The sequence below is a fragment of the Arvicola amphibius genome, chromosome 5 (genome assembly GCF_903992535.2).
Source record: "Arvicola amphibius chromosome 5, mArvAmp1.2, whole genome shotgun sequence".
Classification (NCBI taxonomy): Eukaryota; Metazoa; Chordata; class Mammalia; order Rodentia; family Cricetidae; genus Arvicola; species Arvicola amphibius.
The window spans coordinates 10498179-10523337 of NC_052051.1; the positions used below are offsets into that span (position 1 = coordinate 10498179).

At 50.9% G+C, this 25159-nt stretch overlaps 1 long non-coding RNA gene across 3 annotated transcripts; it reads right to left on the reverse strand.

Annotated features, from left to right (window-relative positions):
- Nucleotides 1-12258: 12258 nt before the first annotated feature.
- LOC119814623 lies at nucleotides 12259-20148 on the reverse strand. 3 transcript variants are annotated; one of them, XR_005285442.1, is made up of 4 exons: nucleotides 20013-20148; nucleotides 19648-19735; nucleotides 17493-17606; nucleotides 12259-12738 (listed from the first exon to the last, which is right to left on the reverse strand). It is a non-coding gene; the product is annotated as an uncharacterized LOC119814623 (long non-coding RNA). The 3 variants fall into 3 exon arrangements; XR_005285441.1 differs by having other exon boundaries at nucleotides 19909-20105; XR_005285443.1 differs by lacking the exon at nucleotides 12259-12738 and adding an exon at nucleotides 16833-17315 and having other exon boundaries at nucleotides 19909-20108.
- Nucleotides 20149-25159: the final 5011 nt, after the last annotated feature.

Genomic DNA, 25159 nt, shown 5'->3' on the forward strand with positions numbered 1-25159 from the left:
CATGAAGCTGTCTCAAAAAAAAAAAAAAATTGGGTTCTGTCTTGCTTTTGCTATTGAATGCACAGTGGATAATCTTTTTATTATGTTGTTTGAATTCTAAAGATAAATCCAGAGCCTTGAACAGAACAGACTAGTCAAGTGCTCTTCCACTGCCTTTGGCGTTACTGAGACAGTTGCACTCTGTAGCCCAGGCTGTCTTTTGCTCCTGTTTTAAGGTCTTACTGTGCAGCCAAGTCTGGCCTGGAATTCACTATGTAACTGGCTTTAAAATCAGAATCGTCCTGCCTCAGCCCCTCAAGTAGCTGTAATCAGGTAGGGGTAACCATGCTCATATGGCATTTCTTTGTAACGCCTGAGCTGGGTTCCTAGAGGTGGAATTCCACACAGACCTCATCCTGGCAGACACCGCCAGTTGTCCACAAGAATGGTGTCCATTGCCGGGTGGTAGTGTTGCACGCCTTTAATCCCAGCACTCAGGAGTCAGAGGAAGGCAGCCTGGTCTACAAGAGCTAGTTCCAAGACAGCTAGGACTGTTACATAGAGAAACCCTGTCTCGGAAAAAAAATGGTGTCCATCTTCAGGGAACAGGATGTGACTGACCAAAATTCATCAGCAAGGCCATCAGGCAATTTAATCTTCTCAGCCTAAAAGCTATTGACAGAAGTTAGAGGCAAGTGCCCACCCACTGAGCCACATTCCTGGTCCATCACAGTGATTTCAGGCAGGCGGGCAGATCTCTGAGTTCAAGTCAGTCAGGACTACATGAGTTCCAGGCCAGCTACAGCTACATAGTGAGACCCAACCTGAAGAAAAAAAGAAGTAGGATGACTAAGAGGATGGCTCCATGGGTAGAGGAAGGATCCCCTGGACCCATGTAAAGCCAGGTGTTGTAGTACACATCATAAACCTAGGGCTCCTAAGTGAGGGGAAGTGGAAGCCGAAGAATCCGGTTCATGGCCCGCATACCCTGGCAAACATCAGCAATGAAAGCCCGTTTTAGACAAGGCAGAAGGTGAGGGCTCACACCCAAGGTTCTCGCCACACATGCTCCATGGCACATGCACACCCACACTCACACAGAGGAACAAAGGATCAAAACAGAGAGGCTTCTTAGAGTCACTATGGTTAAGTCCCTTAATTTAGTGTCTGTACTATATGGAATGCCTGCTTATATCCTTTGTCCATTTTCCTAATTTTTTATGTAAAATGCTGTTTACATATTCAGTTAAACCTTTCTTTTTTTTTTTTTTTTTTTTTTCCGAGACAGGGTTTCTCTGCAGCTTTGGAGCCTGTCCTGGAACTAGCTCTTGTAGACCAGGCTGGTCTCGAACTCACAGGGATCCGCCTGCCTCTGCCTCCCAAGTACTGGGATTAAAGGCGTGCGCCACCACCGCCCGGCTTCAGTTAAACCTTTCTAACATTAGTGTTGAATTTGCTTAACATTTTGTTGGGGTCAGAGAGATGACTCAAGCAGGTAGCGGTGTTTGCCACCAGAGCTGAGCATCTAAGTTCACTCTCCAGAGCCTCTGTGGTAGGAGAGCATTGACTGCACAAGTGCCCCTCTTCCCTCTGCACTCAAGCTGTGGCTCACATGCACACACAATATACTAACAGTAAATGAAAGTAAAAATAAAGGTTTATTTTTTAAAACTATGTCAAGTGTGATGTGTAGCAGTTTATTCCCAGATTGGAACATTTTGTACAACAAACAGCTCAGTAGCTTTTAGGAAGTACCTGAAACTGACCAGATTCAGTAGGAGGTCCCTCCCAGAAGCAAGCAATAAAGATTGCTGAGAGTCACTCTCCGACCAGCCAAGCTACAGTGAAAATTCTTGAGACCAGCCCACCTACCTGAAAGAGGATGATCAGACCAACTGAAGCACCTGGAAAGGACATTCTGCAACTTGTGGCACTGCCTGTGGGCTGTGCAGTGTGCTCCAGGTTCCCCCTCATGAGCTGTCACCTGTGCTGGGGTGGACCCTTGGTGATATGGCTGGCTGTGTCATTTCTACTCCTGTAAGTAACCCTATTACCCCCAATAAAAGTCATTGGTTCAACAATCAGGTATTGGTACAACTGTTCTTTGGTCTGTGGAGGGCTCCCTTTCTGGGGTGAGTAGATGTGTATTGGGTCTCCCCAGGAAAAGTCTGTAACAACATGGCATTGGATCCCCTGAAGCTTCAAACAGCTGGGAGCTACAGGACATAGGTGCTGGGAATCAAACTAAGTTCCCTGTAAGAGCAGTGGCAAGTGGAAACACCTAACTGCGAACCATCTCTCCTGCCAGTAACCCTTCATTATTTATTTATTTTGAGATAGGCTCACTGTGTAGCCCTAACTGGCCTAAATCTTAATGTATAAACCAAACATCTCAAACTCAAGAGTCCCATCTACCAGGCTCCTGATAGCCAAAATCAGCACTTTTTCAAGTTTATTTATTTTAAAAATATTTAGCCACTCAGTGGTGCACTTGGGAGGCAGAAGCAGGCACATCTCTTGAGTTCAAGGCCAGCCTAGTCTATAGAGCAAGTTCTGGGACAGCCAGACCTACACAGAGAAATCTTGTCTAAAAAAAGGGGGAGGGGTTTAAAGATGATTTTATGTTTATGGGTGTTTTTCCTGAATGTATCTGTGCACCATGAGTGTGCCTGGTGCCCACAAAAGTCAGAAGAGGGTGTTGGGTCTCCTGAAAGGAGTTACAGATAGTTGTGAGCAGTCATGTGAATTCTGGAAATGGTACCCACATCCTCTGCATGCAGGAACAACAGCTGAGGGCTGGAGAGATGGCTCAGCTAAGAATACTGAACTCTTCTTCCAGAGGTTCTAAGTTCAATTCCCAGCAACCACATGGTGGCTAACAACCATCTGTAAAGGAATTAAATTCCTTCCGGTGTGCATGAAGATTAAGCATTCATATACATAAAATACATGAATAAATAAAAGATTCTCCTCCCACCTTAGAATACTCCTCTCTCCACTCGGCCATATCACTCGTGTCCCCACCTCCCTGGACCTGAGATTAAAGGCCTGGGATCCCAAGTCCTGGGATCGTCTTTGTGTGAGCTCTGATTCTCTTTGAGACTGGATCAATTTTGTGTAATCCAGGGTGGCATTGAACTCACAGAAATCTGTCTGTAGACCAGGCTAGCCTTGAACTCATAGATTCATAGATATGCTGCGTCTGCTTCCTGAGTGCTGGGGTTAAAGTTGTGTGCCGTCACTCGGCCTGCATGTGCATTTTTTAAAATTAATTTTGTATCTTACGTACATTGATGTTTTGCCTATATGTATGTCTGATAGGGGTGTTGGATCCCCTGAAACAGGAGTTATAGGCAGTTGTGAGCTACCATGTGGTTGCTGGGAATTGAACCCAGGTCCTCTGGAAGAGCAATCAGTGCTCTTAACCTCTGAGACATCTCTCCAGCCTCTGCATGTGTTTTTTGTTTTTGGTTTGGTTTGGTTTGGTTTGGTTTTGGTTTTTCAAAACAGGGTTTCTCTGTAGCTTTTAGGAGCCTATTCTAGAACTAGCTCTGTAGAACAGGCTGGTCTCAAACTCACAAAGATCTGCCTGTCTCTGCCTCCTGAGTGCTGGGATTAAAGGTGTGCACCACCAGTGCCCTTTTCTGACCTCCTCTGGCACCAGGCGCACACACAGTGCACAGACATACATGTAAGCAAAACACCCATACACAGAAAGGAAAAAGAAGAAGGTACACACACAGACTAGAGAGGTGGCTGAGTGGTTAGGAGCACTGGCTACTCCCCCAGAAGCCTTGGGTTCGATTCCCTGCCCATATGGAGGCTCATAACTGTCTGCTACTCTAGTCCCAGGGGATCTGGTGACATTTTTTTGGCCTCCATGGACACCAAGCAAGTACATGATGCACAGAATTACACACAGGCGAAACACTCAAAAGAAAAAGCAGCAGTCAGATGCAGAGGTGCACACCTTTAGTTCCAGCACAAAGGCCTACTACAGGCAGGCAGGCGTCTATGAGTTTGGAGCCAGACTGGTCTACACAGTGAGTTTCAGGTCAGCCAGAGCTACCCAGTAAGACCCTGTCTCATGACAAGGCACATGTGTGAGCATTCGGACCTCTAAGTGGAATTCCAGGTGTCTAGCCCAGGTGGAAGCTTTGTAGGGGAACCTGGAGGGCAGGATAAGAAATAGAAGCCCATCTGCAGAAGAGAGGCCAGCACCTAGGGACAGAGGTCTGTGAAGACCCAGTCTTCCCTGGGCAGGATGGGTGGCCTCCAAGAAACACTAACACAGGAAAAAGGAAAGTTTTGCCTGCACAGTTGCCACCTGGATCCCAAGGGACCTCTTGACACCTTTATTGGGGTGACTCAAGGGACAGGGTCAGGCAGAGGTCTGCCTGCAACAGCCCTCACCCCAGGCCCTGGCAACTGACAGAAAAGGCCTTTGCAAGCTGATTCATGCGTTGCTTCTCTGTCAGGTCCCATGGCTGCTTCCTACCCCTCAAGGAGCAAGCATGCAGAGAAGAGAACGCAGAAACCCCTGTTCAGTTACTTCACACCCTGGGGTGCTAACAATCAGGGGACTTCAGGCTTTGCCTCCCAGGCACCCATAGGAAGATAGTCTTTTGTCCTGTATGGCTGGGGCAGCCCACATGTCAGGGGTGCTGGTCCCACTGGCTCCTCAAATGACAAAAGCCAAGATGTCATGTCACAATTGGGATCCACCTGCTCCAGTGCCAGCAGTTACCCCACCACCACCACCGGAGAGTCTCAGTGTGTCCGAGGATCCTATACAGCACTGCCTATGGCAGCCAGAGCTGAGGCCACCAACGTGGGGACCACAGCACAGCAAAAGTCTCTGAAGGTGCTGGTCAGGACCAGAACCCCAAGTCTGACCGAGAAGGACCTGGAGAGACAGTATGAGTCTCTTGCTACTGCTTGCATTCCAGGCCAGGCCTGAACACCTCGGTGTGTGCGTGATGGCCAGTGGTGTCTACAGCCTCTGTGCCCAGGGACCCACGTGCTCAAGACTGCCATCCTCATGCTCCTTTTCAGAACTGGAACCCCTGAAGTCCCACACAACCAGTTTTGGGCTTGTGCTGACTGTAACTTCAGGAAGGGAGATTTCCCACCAGGCACCTCTTGCCTGGCTGGTTGGTGGTCTCCAGCAGAATATCAGAGTCAGTGTCCCAGTTCCAGAGGACCTGTACGGGGAACACCTTGATCCCTTTAGGGGCTGGGGAGAGCTGAAACAGGGTCTCATGTATCCAGGGCTGGTCTGGACTCCCTAGCTGAAGCTGGCTTTGAAACGCTGATCCTCCAGTCTCCTGCTCCCGGGCACTGGCAACAGGCCAGCACCACCAGCCACCACACCCGGATTCCCTGATGCCTCCAGAAATGGTTCTACCAACAGGGAGACAGACTTCCAAGAGAAAAGGGAGTTGGACCTAACTCAGCGGGACCCCAGAAGCAGCAACGGGAGGCCCTGGTAGCTCGTGCCAAGATTCTGCTCCAGGTCTGATGAGCTAGTTCGGCAGGTTGGCATCAGGCTTTTCCTGGTAATGGGAAGAAACACCATAGCTGGCTTCAGGAAGGCAGGAAAAGGGATTGGGGGAGGGGCGCTTCATCACCACCAAATGTTACACTCTGGAGCTTGAGTTTAAGAAAGGGGATCTCCCCAGAAACAAGCCCCTCCAACCAGGATGGCTTTCTTTTTCCAAAAGGGTCTCCACGCTGGACACTAAGAAAGGCTGAGGAGACTGATGTAGCTCCATTTCACCGGAAGCAGCCCCTTCCCCCCCCCACCCCCCCCCCACCCCCGCACCATCTTGGGGATCATACTGGAGTGATCTCCATTCTAAGTGGTTGGAGAAAACCAAAGGTCTTTGCCATGTCCTCTTCGGCCCCAAAAGCCCTCCTGCAGAAGATGCAGGCCGAGAGTTGTCGTGGTCTGTATACTTTCGCTTCCGGGATGGTATTCCAATTTCTCTTGGCCAAGCTCGCCTGGCCAAACTCTCCAGCAGCAGAGCCTTCCCTTGCCCACAGCTACTGGGCCAGATGAGCACGTGACCAGTCAGGTCCAATGAGAAGCTACCTTTGGTTCCTCAGGCGGTCTCTGGGTTATTCTCCCAGAGTTTGCAGGAGTGTCGCCACCCAGGGCCTGGCCACGAACGCAGCACCCAGGGACACAGAGTGGGGCCATGGTCAAGACAGTGGCCAGGTACCGCTTTTGGAGTTCAAGACCCGATTCTGCCCCACGTTGGAAGTTTTCCTGTTTGGGAGCCACGGAATGAATGTCTTTGCTTCAGCCAAGTTGCCCTGAATCGGCTGTCACTTGAGTCTCAGACTCCCGCCTGAGACTGTAGGAAATCCCCCTGGACGTGAAAGCTTATGTAAAAGCCAGCACCGCAGGAGCGGGCAGGTCCAGGACGCTGCAAATTGCCTCAGCCACCGTCGGGGTGCAATCACCCTCTTCAGGCCTGGCAAGTGCGACCTCACCAAGGGAAGCCCTAACCACAAGTGTGGTGTTCAGCTCCTGCCTGTCACCCACCTGTCAGGCTCCTGGATGACAGTCACAAAGCCACACCTCGAGCCCTGAGTTCCCCAGAGAGGACTACAGGTTGACTGCCTAAGGCTTTGGGCTCTGGCTCCCCACCCCCACCCCAGACTCCCAGGCAGGAATGCTCCACTGCTCAGGGGTGGGCTAGGTCAAGACTAGAAACCTGACACCATCCTGCCCAGCACTGGGGCCTTAGCCAGCCTGCTGTTGCTGCACCAGGGGGACTCAGCCCTGGCCTACAGGCCATTCTTTCTCCACCCCACCCCACCCCCAAGTTCCCTACCTCCAGAAGCCTGCAAACCAGGCATTTCTTTGCCTGCTCCCTTCGTGACTTCATAAAAATGCAATTAATTGCCAATGGATAAAAACCAGATTTCCCAGAAACCCAACTGCAAGTTGGCTTCTCTTAGAAAATTATATGATCTGATCTGCTAGGGCCACAGACCCAAAAAGGCCTGTCTGAGGCAGTTGCCCTCTGACAGAGGCTCAGAGGCACCCCCCCAACACTCCCTACCCCACCCCCACCTCCCCACACTCCCCCACTCCCTGGCTTCTGAGGACTGTACCACCAAGCAGCTCCTTTTCTCACAAAGGCCCCCAAATGACTGTCCTATGGTGTGACAAGCCAGCCTCAGACACTGAAGGGATAGGAGTTTCTGAACCTGTACTAATAGATCAAGCCTGGACTTCAGGGCCTTTGCTGTACCCCACCCCCAACCTTCCCCAGCTTTTCTAGCCCATCTTACTCTTGAGAAGCCCCGCCCACAATCCTGATCACAGCTGCTTTCTGTGCAGGCCGGGCCAGCAGCTCTGTCTGCAAAGGGCCAGACAGCCGGTATGCTAAGCCTTGTGGGCCATGTGGTTGCCGTCCCAACCACTGAACTCTGCCCTTGTGATCCCAAAGCTGCCTTAGTCAATAAACACAGACCCAGCTAGAGCCTGGCATGACAGCATATGCCTGTAATCCTAGCACTCAAGAACCTAAGGATTATGAATTTGAGGCCAACCTGGGCTACATAATGAGGTCCTGTCTCCAAAAGGCATGGCAGTGTCCCTATAAAACTTTATTTACAAGAACAGTGCTGAGCCAGACTTGGTCCCAGAGCCTTGTCCTCCTGAACAGATGGCCACACCCTCACCCAGCTTTCAGACAAGAGAGCACTGCATTGTGGGTACCAGGCACCGCTGCCAGACGTGGGGGGTAGGCTGTCTTGCCAACTGGTCTTGGGTCTGAATGTAATCTGTTCAGAGGCCCTTGCTTATCCACTGCGGTCCCATGTATTCTGACTCAGCGAGATGAGACAGGAAGCCCAGGTCAATGCCAATATCCTCAACCTTGAAACCCTCTCATTGGCCTGGCTCTGAGATCTCCAGGGTCAGTCCCAGGGCCTAGCCTCCTACCCACAGCCCCTGGATCAATTCCCAGGAGTTGAGTTCCACTCACAAGAGCTGGAATGCCAAACACCAGAATCCAATCTCATTGCCCCCCAGTGGCCAGGCACCCTGAACCATGGAGCTTGAGAGAAGCCCACCCGACTATCAGACAATAACTATCCTGACTCCGAGTTGGATACGTTATACCTCAACCTCCAAGCCCTCCTTCAGTTAGAGGTTCACAGCCTCCAAGCCTCAATTTCCTCCTGTCCAGATGAGGGTAGTACCATCAAACTTACCAAGTCTGCTTTGGAGTACTGTAGTAATATTGGAGGTGCTGCAGCCACCTTGAGATCAAGAGGACAAACACCTCACACTAAAGAGAACAGAGCAACCAGAAGTATATGTCCCTGGCTATTTCCTTAAGAAACCCAAACAAAGCCGGGTGGTGGTGGCGCACACCTTTAATCCCAGCACTCGGGAGGCAGAGGCAGGCGGATCTCTGAGATCAAGGCCAGCCTGGTCTACAAGAGCTAGTTCCAGGACAGGCTCTACAAACTACAGGGAAACCCTGTCTCGAAAAACCAAAAAAATAAAAATAATAAAGAAACCCAAACAACTCAAATGGCCACTTCAGGGCTTTGTGCTGCAGGTGGAAAAACAAAACATAGCTGGTTGAGCCACTTAGTGGGGTTTCTGTCGAACCTGACTGTATTGCTGTTAGGACTCTTGTCATAATGAGTCACCAAGGCCACACAGATGTCATGGCACAGGCAGGGCACTTGGGCTCCAGCAGTGAGACTCCTCTGGACCTGCAAAACAACTCAATATGGTAAAGCATTGGCCAGGCAACCCTGATGACCTGAGCCTGGTCCCTAGAACCCACAGAAAGGCAGAAAAGTGAGAAGTGACCCTGTCAAACTGTCCTCTGACCTCCACACAAGCACTGTGTTGCACATGGGCACAATGCGTGCATGCTCGGGTGCACACACACACACACACACACACACACACACACACCATGTACACGAACAATAATAAATTAATCTCAAAACCCAAAAGACTTGCTGGGCAGTAGTGGTGCACACCTTTAATCCCAGCACTCAGAAGGCAGAGACAGGCAGATCTCTGTGAGTTCGAAGCCAGCCTGGTCTATAAGAGCTAATTCCAGGACAGCCAGGACTGTTATATAGAGAAACCTTGTCTGAGAAAACAAAACAAAACAAAAATCCCAAAGACTCAATAACAAATCCCAGCTCTCAGTGGGGAGAGGCAGGAGGATCACGGGTTTAGAAGCAGCCTGAGCTACAGAGATCCCATGCCCTGAAACCCAGGGCTGGAGGTATAGCTCAGGTATGGCTGGAGGTAGAGAACTATGCATACACAGAGCCCTAGGTTTCACTCCCAAAACAAAACAAACACTCAAGAGTCCAACAGGTCCCAATGCCTGACTCTCCTGTTCCTTTAAGCACTCAGAGACTGGCTTCTGGGGAGCAGAGAGAGAAAGGTGGAGGTGGGAAGGATAACCCAGAAAACAGCTCCTCAGCCACCCACCACCCACGGGAACAAGTCCATGACTGTGATCGGGGCCAGGGCACCTTTCTCTTCCGCCTTCCTTATCTAGCCAGGAGGAAAAGGCCAGAGAAGTCTTGAAGGAGCACACTGTACAAAACATGCAAGCTCCACTCCTCCGCACAATGGCGAGCTCCAGCCAAGTTCAGAGACGCCACCAGAAGCCGGAGGAGGCAAAGACCTGTTTTGTTTCTAACACAATTAACTAATGCTGGACAGCAGTCTGGTGTCCTGGAGGAGAAGGGGCCCCAGGGAAGGCAGCAGCACCCATCCACCTCCCTTCACTGTGGGGAGCTGCTCCCACGGAGGGTTCCTGGATAGGGACACCTTAAGTGACACTAGGTACTGCAGTTAATAGGAGAGTCAGTGACAGCCCACGGGACACAGCATGGCCATAGCAAAAAAACGCTTCTCTAATTCTAAAAATGTATTCAAAACAAAACAAAACAAAACAAAAAAACAGGCTGGAGAGATGACTTGGAGGGTTAGAGCAGTTACTGCTCTTGCAGAGGACCCAGTGGGTTCCCAGCACCCACATGGTGGCTCACGGTCACCTGTAACTCCAGGTCTAGGGGATGCGACAGCCTCTTCTCCTCAGGTATCAGGCACACACAGTGTGCATACATACATGCAGGCAACACATTCATACACATAAAGTAAAAGAAATCTTTAGAAAAAATATGTGTGCTGACTAGTTTTTGTTTGTTTATTTTTTTGTTTTTTGTTTGTTTTGCTTTTTAAGGCAGGGTTCCTCTGTGTAACTTTGGAGTCTGTCCTGGAACTCACTCTGTAGATCAGGTTGACCTCGAACTCCCAGAAATCCGCCTGCCTCTGCCTCCCAAGTACTGGGATTAAAGGCATGTGTCACCACTCCCCGGCTATGTGGGCGAGTTTTATATCAACATGACACAAGCTAGCGTCATTTGAGAGAAGGGTACCTTGATTGAGGACATGCCTTCATAAGATCCAGCCATATGAAAATCTGTGGGGCATTTTGTTAATTAGTGATTGATGGGAGAGGGCTCAGCCCATTGTGGGGTGATGCCATCCTGGGCTGGTGGGGGTGGGGAGAAATGTCAGTTGTGGGAGATCCAGGCAAGCTTCATCTCCCTCTGCAACAGAGGAACATGAGGCCTGGGGCATCTCTGGGTCATAACCGCACTGACTCAACTGGTGGAGCTGGCATCTGATTCCAGCCCCACCTGGCTGCAGTGTCGGGGCAGCCCTGGAGCAGCCCCATGGGGTTGGGATGAACTCTCTCAAGGACCCAGAGGTCCCCTCAGCACTCAGAGACTATGCCCTTGCAGCCTCGGGTCTGCATTGTGTGGCACCCCCTGTAGTCCCTGCACTCAAAGTGGAGGCAGGAGGATCAGGAGTTCAAAGCCATCTTTAGCGACATAACAAATAACAATCCAGCGCCAATCTCCATTCAAAAGCTCAAGCTGAGAGAGCACGGTGCCACATGCCTGTCATACCAGCACTTACATGCCACATGCCTGTCGTCCCAGCTCTCAGAGGCAGGAGAAAGTTTCAAATCAGTATGAGCTGGCTACATAGTAAGTTCAAGGCTAGCACCAGGTTATACAGGAAGACAAAACAGAGAGAGATCCAGCTCTCAGCTACCTGAGAGAGCACACCAGGCCTGTACGCCTGTGGGGTGCAGGGTCAACAACTCTGTTCAGTACATCTGTCTATCCAGCATGCCTCAGTCTCCCTACCTGACTAACTTGTCTGCAGGCCCTGTGGAGCCTGTGGGCCTTGAGGTGGCTGCGGCTATTTCCTGAGGCTGTTGAGTTTGCTGGCTGGAGGCCAGTACGCTCCTAGTACCTGCCCTGAGCCCCAAGGGTGTGGGAAGCGACTGCAGTCACATCACATGGTGTCTGATAAGTACACAGTGTCCTGGAGCTAGGAACTGCAACACAGACATGCTTTTAATAAGTGAGACAGCTTGGGAAAGCTGGGACCACACGGCCGGGCTGGAATTCAAACTGGCCTCTTCCTGGGCCCTTCCTTCATGGTGGCATATGCCTTTAATTCCAGCACTCAGGAAGCAGATGCAGGCAGATCTCTTTTCCAGGATGGTGGTTTACATAGCTAGCTCCAGGACAGCCAGGGCACATAAAGAGATCTTGTTGCAAAAAAGAAAAAACGAGACAAAACAACAATAAAAATTGGGCTTTTCTGTGCTCTGGGCCTGTCCTTCCTTCAGGGACCACACCCGACTGTCTGACTTGGAGCACTGGTGTCTCTGACTGGCCTGCCAGTCTTTCTAAACTCCGTGATAGCTCTAGGCAGGTCCCTTCCCATTTGCCATGAACCTCAGAGCCTGTCTGGTAACACTCTCACCCTGCAGCCACAGGAAGGCCACTGAGGTTCCCTAAGCATTGACACAGCAGCCTGCACAGAAGGTACCATCTCTTCAGGCAGTTCTGGAAAGTTCCTAGACGCCCTGAAGATCTGCAGAACACTGGCCACTACACCCTAGGCACAGGGACAGCCAGGTATCAAGACTCCTGTGGCTTAGCAGTGCATACTTCAACTTGGGGGGGGTCACAGCTTGTGCCCCAAGTCAGGTCCAGCTACCTGACCTCACTAAGACATTTGTTTGTTTTTCGAGACAGGGTTTCTCTGTGTAACAGTCCTAACTGTCCAGGAACTGGCTCTTGTAGACCAGGCTGGCCTCGAACTCAGAGACACACCTGCCTCTGTCTCCCTGGAATTAAAGGTGTGTGTCACCACCGCCTGGCCTCACTAAGCCAATTTAAAGGATCAAATTTAAAATGGAAAGTAGAAAAGATTTATTCAATGTGGCCACGCTGGGAAGAGGGACAAAGAGATCCAGCAAAGGCCCCCAAATCCACTGTTCCTGAAGTAAGATTAAAGTTTGAAGAGAAGTCAGAGATTCGCATAGCTAGGCAGTCTGGGCGGAGGTGGGCTCTCAGCCCAGGTGTGGCCCATCCACCACTAACCTGTTGGTGTCTGGGTTGCAGCCCCATCATCCCCTGGACCTGTGTGAAATCTCTTTCCGAGAGACATGTCTCTCTTGTGGCAGGCTTTTTTCTTCTCTCAGCCTGAGGTTTCCATTTCTCTAGGGTCTGTTGCTTTATTAGTCTGATAGATTGAGAGACACGAGTCTGCCGCGCCTGTTATGGAGGGTGAGGCTGGCTGGGATGCTCAAGGTCCTGGCTTCCTATCCCTTCTTCCACCTGGAGACAAGTCCTGGGCCCCAGTGCTGGCTTCCAAGAGTTCTGTGACTGCAAAAAGAGGAAGAATCAAGAAAAAGGGTCCATGGGGCTGGAGAGATGGCTCAGCAGTTAAGAGCACTGACTGCTTTTCTTTTTTCTTTTTTTCTTATTTATTTTTTTTTAAAAGAAAACAAACTATCTTTTTTTTTTTCATTTTACATGCCAATCCCAGTTCCCATTCCCTCCCCTCCTCCTATTCCCTCCACATATCCCCCCACTTTATTCCCCATCCAATCCCCAGAGAGGGCAAGGCACATTGCTCTGAGGAAGGACCAAGGCCCTCCCCACTATATCCAGGCCTGGGGTCAATTTCCAGCACTTCCCAGGTGGTGGTGTCGCACACCTTTAACCCCAGCACTCAGGAGGCAGAGGCAGGCGAATCTCTGTGAGTTCAAGGCCAGCCTGGTCTACAAGGGCTAGTTCCAGGATAGGCACCAAGCTACAGAGAAATTAAAAAAGAAATTCCAGCCCCTATATGGCAGTTTGCAACTGTCTATAACTCCAAGATCTGACATCCTCACACCACACAGACATATATGCAGGCAAAACACCAATGCACATAAAATACAAATAAATTAAGAAAGAAAAGAGGTTCAGGAAATACTCCAAGCCCCCTTGACTCCCCAGGCACCCAGCCCCTCCCACTACAAGCCCTGGTTTGTCTCTACCACCTCATGGCTTTGTCCCCAGTGAGAGGGCCATCTATAAGGTCTTAGCAGTTATGCTGTGATCCTCTCTCATTGCCTGCACTTGGGAGGTAAATGGTGATGTCACCCACCCTCTCCATGGCCAAGTGACTTGAGGGCTTACCCTACAGGAGGGTTGGACTGGATGCCTCGGGGCTCAGCATTCCACCTTCAGATCCCCACGTGACAGCGCCTGCCCCCAGCCAGCTTCACTGACTCCACCTGCAAACGTCCACCCTTGATGCCCACCTGACAGCACCTGCCCCCAGTCAGTCTTGTTTACGCCCTGCAAATGTCCAGCCGACTGAACTCGCACAGCATCTTGGGAGAATCTCCAGGGAGATCGGCCGAGACAAAAAGCCAGTCCCAGCAGATGCCAGGCTGTGGGATCCATTTATAGAACAGTTTGAAATGGTGACATTCTGGGAATGGAGGGCCGATGGGTGTTGCAGAGAGTGGAGGAAGGCAAGGGGAGTCTGGAAGGTTGTCTTGGGGTTCCCTCTGAGCATCTGGACTCGGGTGGTTAAAAAGCGAACCAAATAGGGTGGCTTGGGATCCCAGCACTGGGGATGTGGAGGCACGAAGGTAAGACTTTAAGGTCATTCTCAAGGGCATAGGGAACCTAAGGCCAGCCTGGGCTACAGGAAGCCCTGTCTCGAAAGACCAAACCTGGCACAGCTCCTGGAGATGTGGAGCAGAGTACCTGGGGCTTGACCCATGGGTGAGGTGGAGGCAGAGGTCACGGCCAGAGGCACTCACAAAAACAATAAATAAATAAATAAACAAATAAATAAATAAATAAATGAATGAATGAATGAATGAATAGGCGGATTAGATACGCACACAGCGTAAGGCTGGGCACCTGCACAGCCTGGTACGCTGCATTTGCTGCAGGGATCAGGTTTGCTAGTTAGATCAAGCTGACCCACAATCCACTATGTAGCCCAGGCTAGCCTTGAACTCGTAATCTTCCTGCATCAGCCTTCTGAGAGCTGGGTGGGATTCATCCATGAGCCACTTTCACCAGGTTCCCAGGCCCCCTACAAATTGCATGCAAATCTGAAACTTTCTGCAGCTGTATCCAGGCCGCCTTCATGTCCCCAGCCCACCTAGCTCAAACCTCCTCCTCCTCCTCTCACCTTGGACACCCCTAGGACAGGGTCTCACAGTTACCAAACCCAGCTCCTTTCTCTTTCCCAGAGCCCCTGTCCCTTCCTTGACTCTTCTAGAGGACCCGTCTCCCAGACACCGCTTTGCCTCCAGACCTTTGTCCCTCTCTATGGTTCTTGCCCCCCCCATCCCCGCACAAAACTCCTGACTCTGGGCCATCAGCTATCTTAGCAAGCCCACCCCCACCCTGCACCACAAGGACTGAAAAAAAAAAATCCCCTGGTTTGTGAACGAATGGATGAGTGAATATCTGGGAATGAAAAAGTTAAGCTTGGCCCAGCGGCTGGGGAAAGGCAGGACTGAGGGAATTGAAGAACTCAGGGTGTGTGGCAGAGAGGGTAGCCTGCTGAGGGGTGTCTTCAGGCTCACCTCCCACTATGGATGCTCTCATTAGAAGCTGAGATGGGGAGCTGATGTGTGGAGAATGTTGCTGGGGCTGCCTCAGAGGCACCCACCATCCCTCCCAAACCATCCTGTGTGGCTCATGGAATGAGGGTGGGAATGGAGACTCCAGGCACAAAGGACTTCAGAGCTGAACTCTGGCACCCATCCACGGAGAGGTTAGCACGGCGAGTGGGGTCTCTTCACCCACCTCAGTGAACTGTGTCCCACTACCAAGATCCCCACGTAGTAGCTGTCTCCTTTGTGTGTGTGTGTGTGTGTGTGTGTGTGTGTGTGTGTGTGTGTGTGGTGAGTGTGTATGTATTCAGGGAAAAATTTCAGTCAGTTCTTCCATCTGTCATGTGGCCCCACGGGGATCAAACAGCCCGCAGACATGGTGGCACGCAGACATGGTGACAAGCACCTTTACCCACTGAACCATCTCACCAGCCCAGTGACTCTCTCTCAAGCAGTGTGAATCTGGCCAAGTTACCAACCTCTGTCTTTGTTCTCAGACCAGAAGGCCAGGGCTGCCGAAGGCACCTGCCTCACGGAGTATGATCCCCACTCAACCGCAAGGTGCTTAGAAGGTAGCACTCAGTGAATGCTGCTAATTTCATTACTGTTACAGCCCCAGAGCTCATGCTCGGTTTAAACGCCATCATTAGCTCGTGAACAGAACAGGTGTGTAGTTTTATGTTGTCGCGTTTTTAGAATTAAAATGAATGAGAACACTTAGACTAAATCACAGTTGCAGGGTTTGGTTCAGGCAGGCTTCAAGCTGTAATTTACAAGGTGCCTCAGGAGGATCTATCTGCTCTGGGACATTTCTCAGCTGTTAAGAGGCTTGGCTCTGTCAGTAGGAAGGCCTCGCTCACAGGAGGTGCTGACCAGACAGAGGGAGCAGCAGCAGGCCACCTGGGCAGAGTCATGCCAGGAACCTGCCAGCAGCCTCCTTCTTCCCTGTGGCCTCCCTTTCTCCCGAAGCACAGACGGACCATTGCCACCAGGGCTCCTCCTGAAAGTCCCCAAGGGATGTGCTGCTCAGGGCCTCTGCAGCAGGGTGCACACTGGCAAAGAATAGCCAGTCGTGGGCATGGAAGGGGCAGGATGGAGGCTGGGGAGCTGTGGCGCTCGGCCCAAGTCCCAGTGGGAACCTAGGGGTCTGGAGACAGCAGCTTCCCTGCCCTTGCTTCTTATTCCATTCGTTCCCAGGGGCTCCCTGGTTAATTATTAGGAATTTCCAAGTTACAGGAACTTTGGCCCTGACTCTGGGTCTGGCAAAGGTACAAAGGACTTGCCAGAATTGACACCTAGGGGACCCACTGCTAATGACATGTTGCTTAGTTTTTCGGTAGAAAATTAACCATGGAAAAAAGGAACTCAAGTACCTCTGAGGCAATGAAGGAGCAAATCTCACACTATATGGGTTCATTTATGTCCTAACAAGGACATAAATTAGGGTTCGGGGGGGCTGTGTGTGCCCATGTGTGCCCACCTTGAGAACCTGTCCTGACCTGGTAGCAGGGTGGGGGTGCTGAGTAGGAAGTTGTAGGGTGGGAGTAACTCCAGCCTTACATCCTCCTTGGGTAGAACAGATTCCCAGATGGTCACAAGGCAGGGAAGAAAAACCCATGTACAGGTTTATATGCACATGTGTCCATGTGTCTGTAATGATCTGTCTCTTTAAGAGACAAGCCACGCCCACTCCCTCCCCCATCTGCTGAGGCAAGCTGATCTTCAGCCTCCAGCCTGACTCTTTTCCATCTTCTTCTCTAAGAGGCAGCTTCTGCCTCTCCGGACTTCTCCCCTCCCCCCCCTCTGTTCTTGCTCCCTTCCCCCTCCATAACCTTAATAAGTATCCAACCTCACTCTGCATGGTGTGCCTATTCATCTGTCTCTCACCTGCTGTCACATGGGATGCCACGGAGACCAGCCACCTTCGGAGGCCAGGTCTTGTGCGCAGTCCTTGCCTAGGGACCCACTGCCCCCTGCCTGCCACCTCTTGGGGACCCTGCAGTGTTTCCACGCAGCAATTTTTAATAATCGATTACAGTGTCCATGTGTGTACATGTGAATACCATGGTATTAGAAATATGTTCAGGGTCACAAAGATAGAAACGTCACTCCAACAGAAGTGTCAGGACAAGGCAAATTTTGTTTGTTTGATTGTTTTGTTTTTCAAGACAGAGTTTCCGCCAGGCGGTGGTGGTGGTGCAGGCCTTTAATCCCATCACTCTGTAAATTCAATTCTGGAGGATCTCTGTAAATTCAAGGCCAGGCACAAAACTCCTGACTCTGGGTCGTCTAGTCTTAGGCAGGCTCCACAAGAGCTAGGTCCAGGACAAGCTAAAAAAAAAAAAAAAAAAGAAACCCTGTCTCGAAAAATCAATGATAATAATAGTAAAAAGACAGGGTTTCCTCTGTGTTAACAGTACTTGGCTGTCCTGGAACTCACAGAGATCCACCTGCCTCTGCCTCCCAACATGTGTGTGTGTGTGTGTGTGTGTGTACGCGAGCGCATACCAGAACGCACAGATGGAGGCCAAAAGAGAATTGTCAGGAGTCTATTCTCTCTTCTCTGGCACTTGGACAAAAGCCAGCACCCCCCTCGGGGGAACTTGGGAAAACAGCTTCTGCCTGTCAAAAGGAAGCGTTCTCCTTACAGGGTGCAAAAGGGACCTCAGACTCTTCCTTCAGCACACTCCTGCGGTGCCATTAGCATATCAAGGTCTCCCTAAGTGTCTAGGCTCCTTCAATCCCCACTCAACAAGTACCTGTTCTGCACTTCAAAGTCCTCCACCCCAGTTTACAGATCCTCACCCCCCTCCTCCCAGTTACCTCTCAGTTTAAAACCCTAGAAATACCTCCCTACTCCACCACACCCATCATTTCTCTAGCTTTCCTGAGAGAGAGCCTTGGTGGAGGAGAATAAACTTTTCCCTGTTTACTTTTATTTTTAATTTTTCAAGACAAGGTTTCTTTGTAGATTTGGAGCCTGTCCTGGAACTTGCTTTTGTAGACCAAGGCTGGCCTCGAACTCACAGAGATCCTCCTGTCTCTGCCTCCCGAGTGCTGGGATCAAAGGCGAGCACCACCACTGCCCAGCTGATTGCCCCGCAGCCATGCAGGAATTATAGGCAGGACAACTAAACTAGGAAAATGAGGGAAGAAGGGCGGAGTTGAGGGAGCCTCTGAGGAAGCAGGATATGTAGAAAATGAGGCAACAACTCATGAGCCAAGTGGCAAAGCATAGATAAGAAATATGGGTTAATTTAAATGTGAGAGTTAGGGGCTAGAGAGATGGCTCAGTGGTAAGAGCACTGACTGCTCTTCCAGAGGACCTGGGTTCAATTCCCAGCACCCACATGGCAAACAACTGTAACTCCTTCACACAGACATACATGCAGGTGAAGAACCAGTATACATAAAGCAAAAATAAATTATTAAAAAATAAGAGGTAGCTGGGCGGTGGTGGCGCACGCCTTTAATCCCAGCACTCGGGAGGCAGAGGCAGGCAGATCTCTGTGAGTTCGAGACCAGCCTGGTCTACAAAAGCTAGCTCCAGGACAGGCTCTAAAGCTGCAGAGAAACCCTGTCTCAAAAAACCAAAAAAAAAAAAAAAAAAAGAGGTAGGGCTGGAGAGATGGTTCAGCAGTTAAGAGCACTGACTGTTCTTCCAAAGGACCTGGGTTCAGTTCCCAGCACCCACATGGCAGCTCACAACTGTCTGTAACTCAAAGATCTGATGCCCTCACACAGACATGCAGGCAAAACACCAGTGCAAATAAAATAAATCATTAAAAAAGAGGTAGTAACAAGCCTGAGCTATCGGCCAAGCATTTATAATTTAAATTAGTCTCTGGGTCAGTTATTTGGGAGTAGCCGGTCAGGACAGGGAAACTCTGCCTTTGCCTATAGACAGGTTTGATTTTTAGACTGGAGTCTCATATGTCCAAGACTGATCTTGAACTTGCTGTGTAACTGAAGATGATACTTGCAAAGTGCTAGGGTCACAGACACATGCCACCATGCATGGCTGCGCACCCTTCTTTTTTAACGCAGGGTCTGGGGATCAAATTTGGACACTCGTGCCTTTGAGGCAAGGGCCGATTAACTTGGGGAACTACTACAGGAAGCTCAGAGGGGACAGTGGTGGGTCCCCTTAGCCTTGTGCCACTATCCACAGCCATCATCCACCTGGATTGATAACCAAGGTGGGTGTCAGGCCTCCCAGGGGAGTCTGGCTGTGTCTGGACACCTTCTTGGTTGCCGCCCGTGGGTCAGACGCTCTTGGCATCCCAGTAGGGGCGGAGTGCTTTAATCATGCAAGCTACCACAAAAGCCTCAGGCATCAGAGGACTGCACAGTTTTGGCAGAGGGTGTTGCTGAGTGTGTCCCACCAAACAAGAAGGTGGGGTACTTCTCAGTATGTTTATACAAACAGCCCCCCAAAATAAAAAACTCTTCCTTGTCATCAAGGGCATCCAACTCGCACTGCTCAAAGTTTTAACAAGAACACAACAATGCAGAAATATTTCTGGACCAGTGAGGAGGCTTAGCGGGTAACAGGACTTTGTTGCCAAGCCAACAAATGGAGTTCCACCCTCCCAAGGCCCCACATGGTAGAAAGATCCAACTCCCACAAATTATCCTCCAAGCCCAACATGGTGGTGCTCACCTTTGACAAGGAGAAGCAGTGAGTTCAAGACCCATCCTGGTCTATGAAAGCAAGGGTTCCAAGCCAATCAGGGTTAAACAATGAGGTTCTGTCTCAAAAAAAATAAATAAATAAATTGTACTCTGCCCACTACTGATGTGCTGTGGCATGTGTCACACACACACACACACAAATAAATGTGGTGAAACCCCTCAAATACTACTTTTTAAAATGCCTTAGGCTCTAAGTCAGCCTGCTCCCAAACTTCCCCTCTGAAGTTACCACTCCAGCACGGCTGTGTAGGAGGCTGGGTGCCGGGGAGGTGTGGGACTCTGGCCCTCCATCTTTGCTTCACTATTGAACCATCTGTCATGCTGCATTTTTACCACAAGGACTGCTGAGGGCAGGAGGAGAAGGAAGCCGGTTCAGGGCTGCCAGCGGGCGCCTGGAACCTCTTCTGGCAGATTTGTGTTTGAGCAAGAGGCCTCCCTGCTCCAGCCCGGGATGACTCCACCCTCTGGCCCTCCAGGGGCCCCCGCTGGGGGAGGAGGGCCCCTGCAAAGCCTCTCACCCGATGGCTGGGGGAGGGGAGGGGAGGGACTCTCGGCTGAGCACTCAAGGACGACTCCTACAGGCCGATCAGAGCAAGGCAGCTTTGCCCACGGCGGCCATTGCTTCCCTGCCAGCTCTTTGCAGTCTGAGAAATAGCCAGAGCTGGAAGGCCTGCAAGGGCCTTAGCCACTGTCAGAAATCTCTGGCATTTATCAAGTCCCTACTGGGTGCACAACCCTTTCGGGAGAGCACACGTCCTTGGTGGGTACTAGAAATGTAACTGGGCAGATGGCTTAGGAGAGATGGCACCCAAGGTTTCACGGGGACTTCACAGCTGGGACCAAATCCTACCTGCCACTTGTCACCATGGACAGGATGGAGGCTGTGGTCCACCTCAGAGCAGAACGTAGGCGGGGAGAGGGACACTGTGGGACTCATTGAACCCTGAGTCCATTCCTTATAAACTGGATACACCTGTTTCTGGAGTTATTACAGGAAGTCAAAAGCAGGGGCCAAAGCTAAGAGCTGGGAGGTGTGAGTGGGAGCTAGTGTGGCCTCATAGACAGATGTCCCTTTCTCCATGCTCCTGGTCTCAGTGGCCTCTGCAGGGGTGGGGTGAGAGGCAGGAAGGTCAGAGGTTCAAAATCGTCTCTCGCTAATCTGAGAATAACCTAGAACTTCTGATCCTCCTGCCTCCACGTCCCAAATGCCAGGATTACAGGAGTGTACCACCATACCCAATCTAAGATAGGCTGGGGGTTGAACATGCTAGGCAAACCCCAGTCTTTATAATATAAAACTCCTGCCAAGCAGTGGTGGCGCAGGTCTTTAATCCCAGTACTCGGGAGGCAGAGGCAGATAGATCTTTCTGAGTTCGAGGTCTGGTCTACAGAGTGAGTTCCAGGATAGCTAGGGCTGTTACACAGAGAAACCCTGTCTTGAAAAAAACAAACAAGGGGCTGGAGAGATAGCTCAGAGGTTAAGAGCATTGCCTGCTCTTCCAAAGGTCCTGAGTTCAATTCCCAGCAACCACATGGTGGCTCACAACCATCTGTAATGGGGTCTGGTGCCCTCTTCTGGCCTGCAGGCATACACACAGACAGAATATTGTATACATAATAAATAAATATTTTAAAAAAAAAATAAATAAAACAAAACAGAACAACAACAAAAACCTCCTAAGTTTGAAGCCAGCCTGATTTGTGTGGCAAGTCCCTGGCCCCTTGTTTAAAAAAACTCCTGATGTCTGAATTTTCCCCCAAAGGGGAAAATCTGGTCCCATCTCCCCACTGCTTTTGCAGTCTCATCCCTGAGCTGTTGTGGCCAAAGCGTCCTCTCTCCCATCAGCGTCTCTGACCATGTGTCCTTCTAGGCAGATTGGGATCTTCTGGACTCCTGGTCTCCTCTGGACCAAGGGTGAAAGTCCAGGCTAGGCCACTATGGCCAGACTGCTGTGTGGGAGGTGGGCACTGGCCCAGCTGGCTCTGCCCTTGGTCCCGGAGGTCTCCTTCCCTGGAAAGCGCCTCTCCTGGAGACAATTAATCAAAGTGACACCTCGTGAACAAGATATTTTGGCTTGGCAGAAACAGAGGTTTACAACAAATCCGTGAGCTCCCAAGCCTCCAGCACACCGGCTAAGGGCAGAGCCAGGCAGGCTGCGGATATGGCCGACTGGCACCTGCCGTGGCGTCTCCTGCACATTTGAGGCTGCTTGCTACAGGGCTGACTCTCAAGCTCTCTCGTCACAGACCAGAACCTTCTGTGGGTGGGAGGCTCCTGGTCTGAGGCTGAGCTCTGGCCTAGTCCTCTCCTTTGATTGGACAAGAGGCCCAAACCCCTGAAGTGAGGGTTTCAGGAAGTTCAGAGCTCAGCATGAAATGTTCCCAGCTTAGGGCATTCTTAGGAGCAGAAGTCTACCAGGGCATCCAGGTACCCTGCTGAGCGCCAGGGTGAAAGTCTGTTCGTGGTGCCACCCGATCTGAAGAGGATTCCACTCCTGCCCTACCCATCCTGTCTAGCAACGATCAGTACATTCTTTTTTTTTTTTTTTTTTTTTTTTTTGGTTTTTCGAGACAGGGTTTCCCTGTAGTTTCTAGAGCCTGTCCTGGAGCTAGCTCTTGTAGACCAGGCTGGCCTCGAACTCAGAGATCCGCCTGCCTCTGCCTCCCGAGTGCTGGGATTAAAGGCGTGCGCCACCACCGCCCGGCCCGACCAGTACATTCTAATGAGACACTTTCTAGAGACAATCCCTGATGCCCTAAGACCAGACTTGACCCCTTTAGACACAGCTAAGTCTTAGCATCTGGCCATTCCTGGGGTCCTCCCAGTAGATACAAGTTCTCAAGGTGCTGAAGGCTAAGAACAGGGTTCCTAGCACCCAACTGTGTGACCTTAGGTTAGTTACTTAACCTCTCTGTGCCTCCATTTCTTCTTCTTCTTTTTTTAAGATTTATTTATTTATTATGTATTCAACATTCTGCCTCAATGTATGCCTGCACGCCAGAGGGGGACGCCAGATCTTAGTACAGATGGTTGTGAGCCACCATGTGGTTGCTGGGGAATTGAACTCAGGACCTCTGGAATGCTCTTAACCTCTGAGCCATCTCTCCAGCCCCCCCTTTTTTCATTTCTTCTTTTTTGAAATAAATTTATTTTTATTTTATGTGCATTGGTGTCTGTGTGAGGGTGTCAGATACCCTCGAACTGGAGTTACAGACAGTTGTGAGCCACTATGTGGGTGCTGGGAATTGAACCCAGGACCTCTGGAAGAGCAGCCAGTGCTCTTAACCGCTGAGCCATCTCTCTAGTCCCATGTGCCTCCATTTCGAGTGGGATACACATAGCACATCCCTTGAGAGAAGTGGTAATGCGATGCCTTCAGGGTCTAGAATGAGGCCTAGGAGGCAGGACCCTCTGGGGCCTCTGCTCCTGCCCCAGGAGACCTTTAGACACCAGGTTCTCCGCAAGCACAGCAGTAGCTCTTAACCAGTTAGGGTTACGGTGGCTTCTTTGTTTGCTTTTGTTTTAATTATTACAAGGAGCTGTCTCTCCAGCCACCCCACCTACATTTTTTTAGTTAAAAAAAAAAAAGCATTTTAAAATAGTAGTTCTCTAAACCCCCAGTCTTACTCCTGGAGCAGGAGGAGGCCGCAGTGGGTCGTACCTCTGAGGCCTCATTCTAGACCCCGAAGGCATCGGTTTGACACTAGAAGCAGTGTCCACCCAGGGCAGGCAAGCACGGACTTGAGCCTGCAAGGCAGCGTGGCTACGGGGGAGTCCAGGGAAGACAGACCCATCTTGGAGTCCCCAAGGCAGGCCTGGGGCTCAGAACATCAGGCAGCAAACAGAGCAGCAATCACAGCCAGGTGACCCAGGTTCAAACCCAGGGTCTCTCACTGGCTCGCTGGCGAACTGTTCAACCCTTCACCGTTTCTTCATTTGTAAAAAAGAAACAAGGACAGGACTGTATTGTGGGGGTAGTGAGGGGCTGCAGCCAGCACCCTAGGAGCAGTGACAGCCTGGAGCCAGGGCTCTACACACACACACATACACACACACACACACACACACACACACACACCTGCGGCCGCCTTCGCCTTCCTTAGACAAACCCTTAGGGACCACGACCTCATCAGGGCCCCTGTGACTCACCTCCCTGGCAGGAGGCTTCCTGAGACAGGTCCCTACACGCAGGCCCTCTCCAGGAATGCTGGGGTAAGGCAGTGGGGGATGGGGAGTGAGAGGTGCAGGTCCCTGCATGAGGATCCTGAGCCAGTGACAGGAGAAGGGACTGGGGGCACTGGCCCTGCCCAGCTCTAACCTTCACCTCCACCCTCAGATTCCTCTGTGTCTGAGAACCCGGTGCAGCTGTGGGTGCAGCTGTGGGTGCAGCTGTGGGTGTGGTGGCATGGGGGACATCACAAGTGATGGGAGGACCCGGGCCACCACTGTCAAGACATTTGCAGGTTAAGAGTAACTCCCAAGTCCTTTGTCCTTCCCTTTCTGAAGTTTCTCCAGAGCAGAGTTTCTCAACCTGTGGGTCATGACCCCTGCAGGGGTTGAACAACCCTTTCACAGGGGTTGCCTAAGACCATCAGAAAACACAAATATTTACATTACGAGTCATAACAGTAGCAAAATTCCAGTTATGAAGTAGCAACGAAAATAATTTTATGGTTGGGGGTCACCACAACATGAGGAACTGTATTAAAGGGTCACCACATTAGGAAGGTTGAGAACCACTACTCTGGAGCCACCTGTGGTCACCTAGGAACACAAACAATTTAGGGACAAGAAGGACAAGCCTTTCATGACTCCCCTGTCACTGGCTGACAGAAGGGCCATCCCAGAGGATTTCAGCAGCAGCTCCTGGCCTTGAGTTAGGGATGGCACAGTGTAGCTATCACTGGCCTCCAGAAGTGAGCAAGCTTGCAAGATTGGGTGGGGGCAGGGTGGGGGGGGTGCCAAATGCAAGCCTGGGTCCCCCAGATTAGCTGTACCGCCTGGCCAAACAAATGCATTGACAGAGGCCAGATTCTGCAGGACTGAGTAGGCAGAGGCAGGAGGATTAGGAGTTTGAGGTCAGCAGATTGGAAGCCAGTAGAAGCATAGGCTACATGAAACACTGTCTCCAAAAGGGGTGGTGGTGGTGACCCGGCCCAGCTGGTAAAAGCTGTACAAGCCTGGAAACCCAAATTCAATCTCTGGGACTCATCTAAAGATGGAAGGAGACAACTGGCTCTATTATAATATTACCTTCTGACCTCCATGCATGATGTGATGCACATGTGTGTAGACACACACACAGACACACATACACACACACCTACACTAAATGCAATAAATAAAGAGACTGAAATTTTTTAATGCGGAGAGCAACACCTGGTAGCAACCCGTGGCTTTGAAGGCAGACCCTTTACCGGGGGCGTGGACACTGCCAGACCCTTTACCAGGCGCATGGGCACTGCCGCAGTAACTGGAC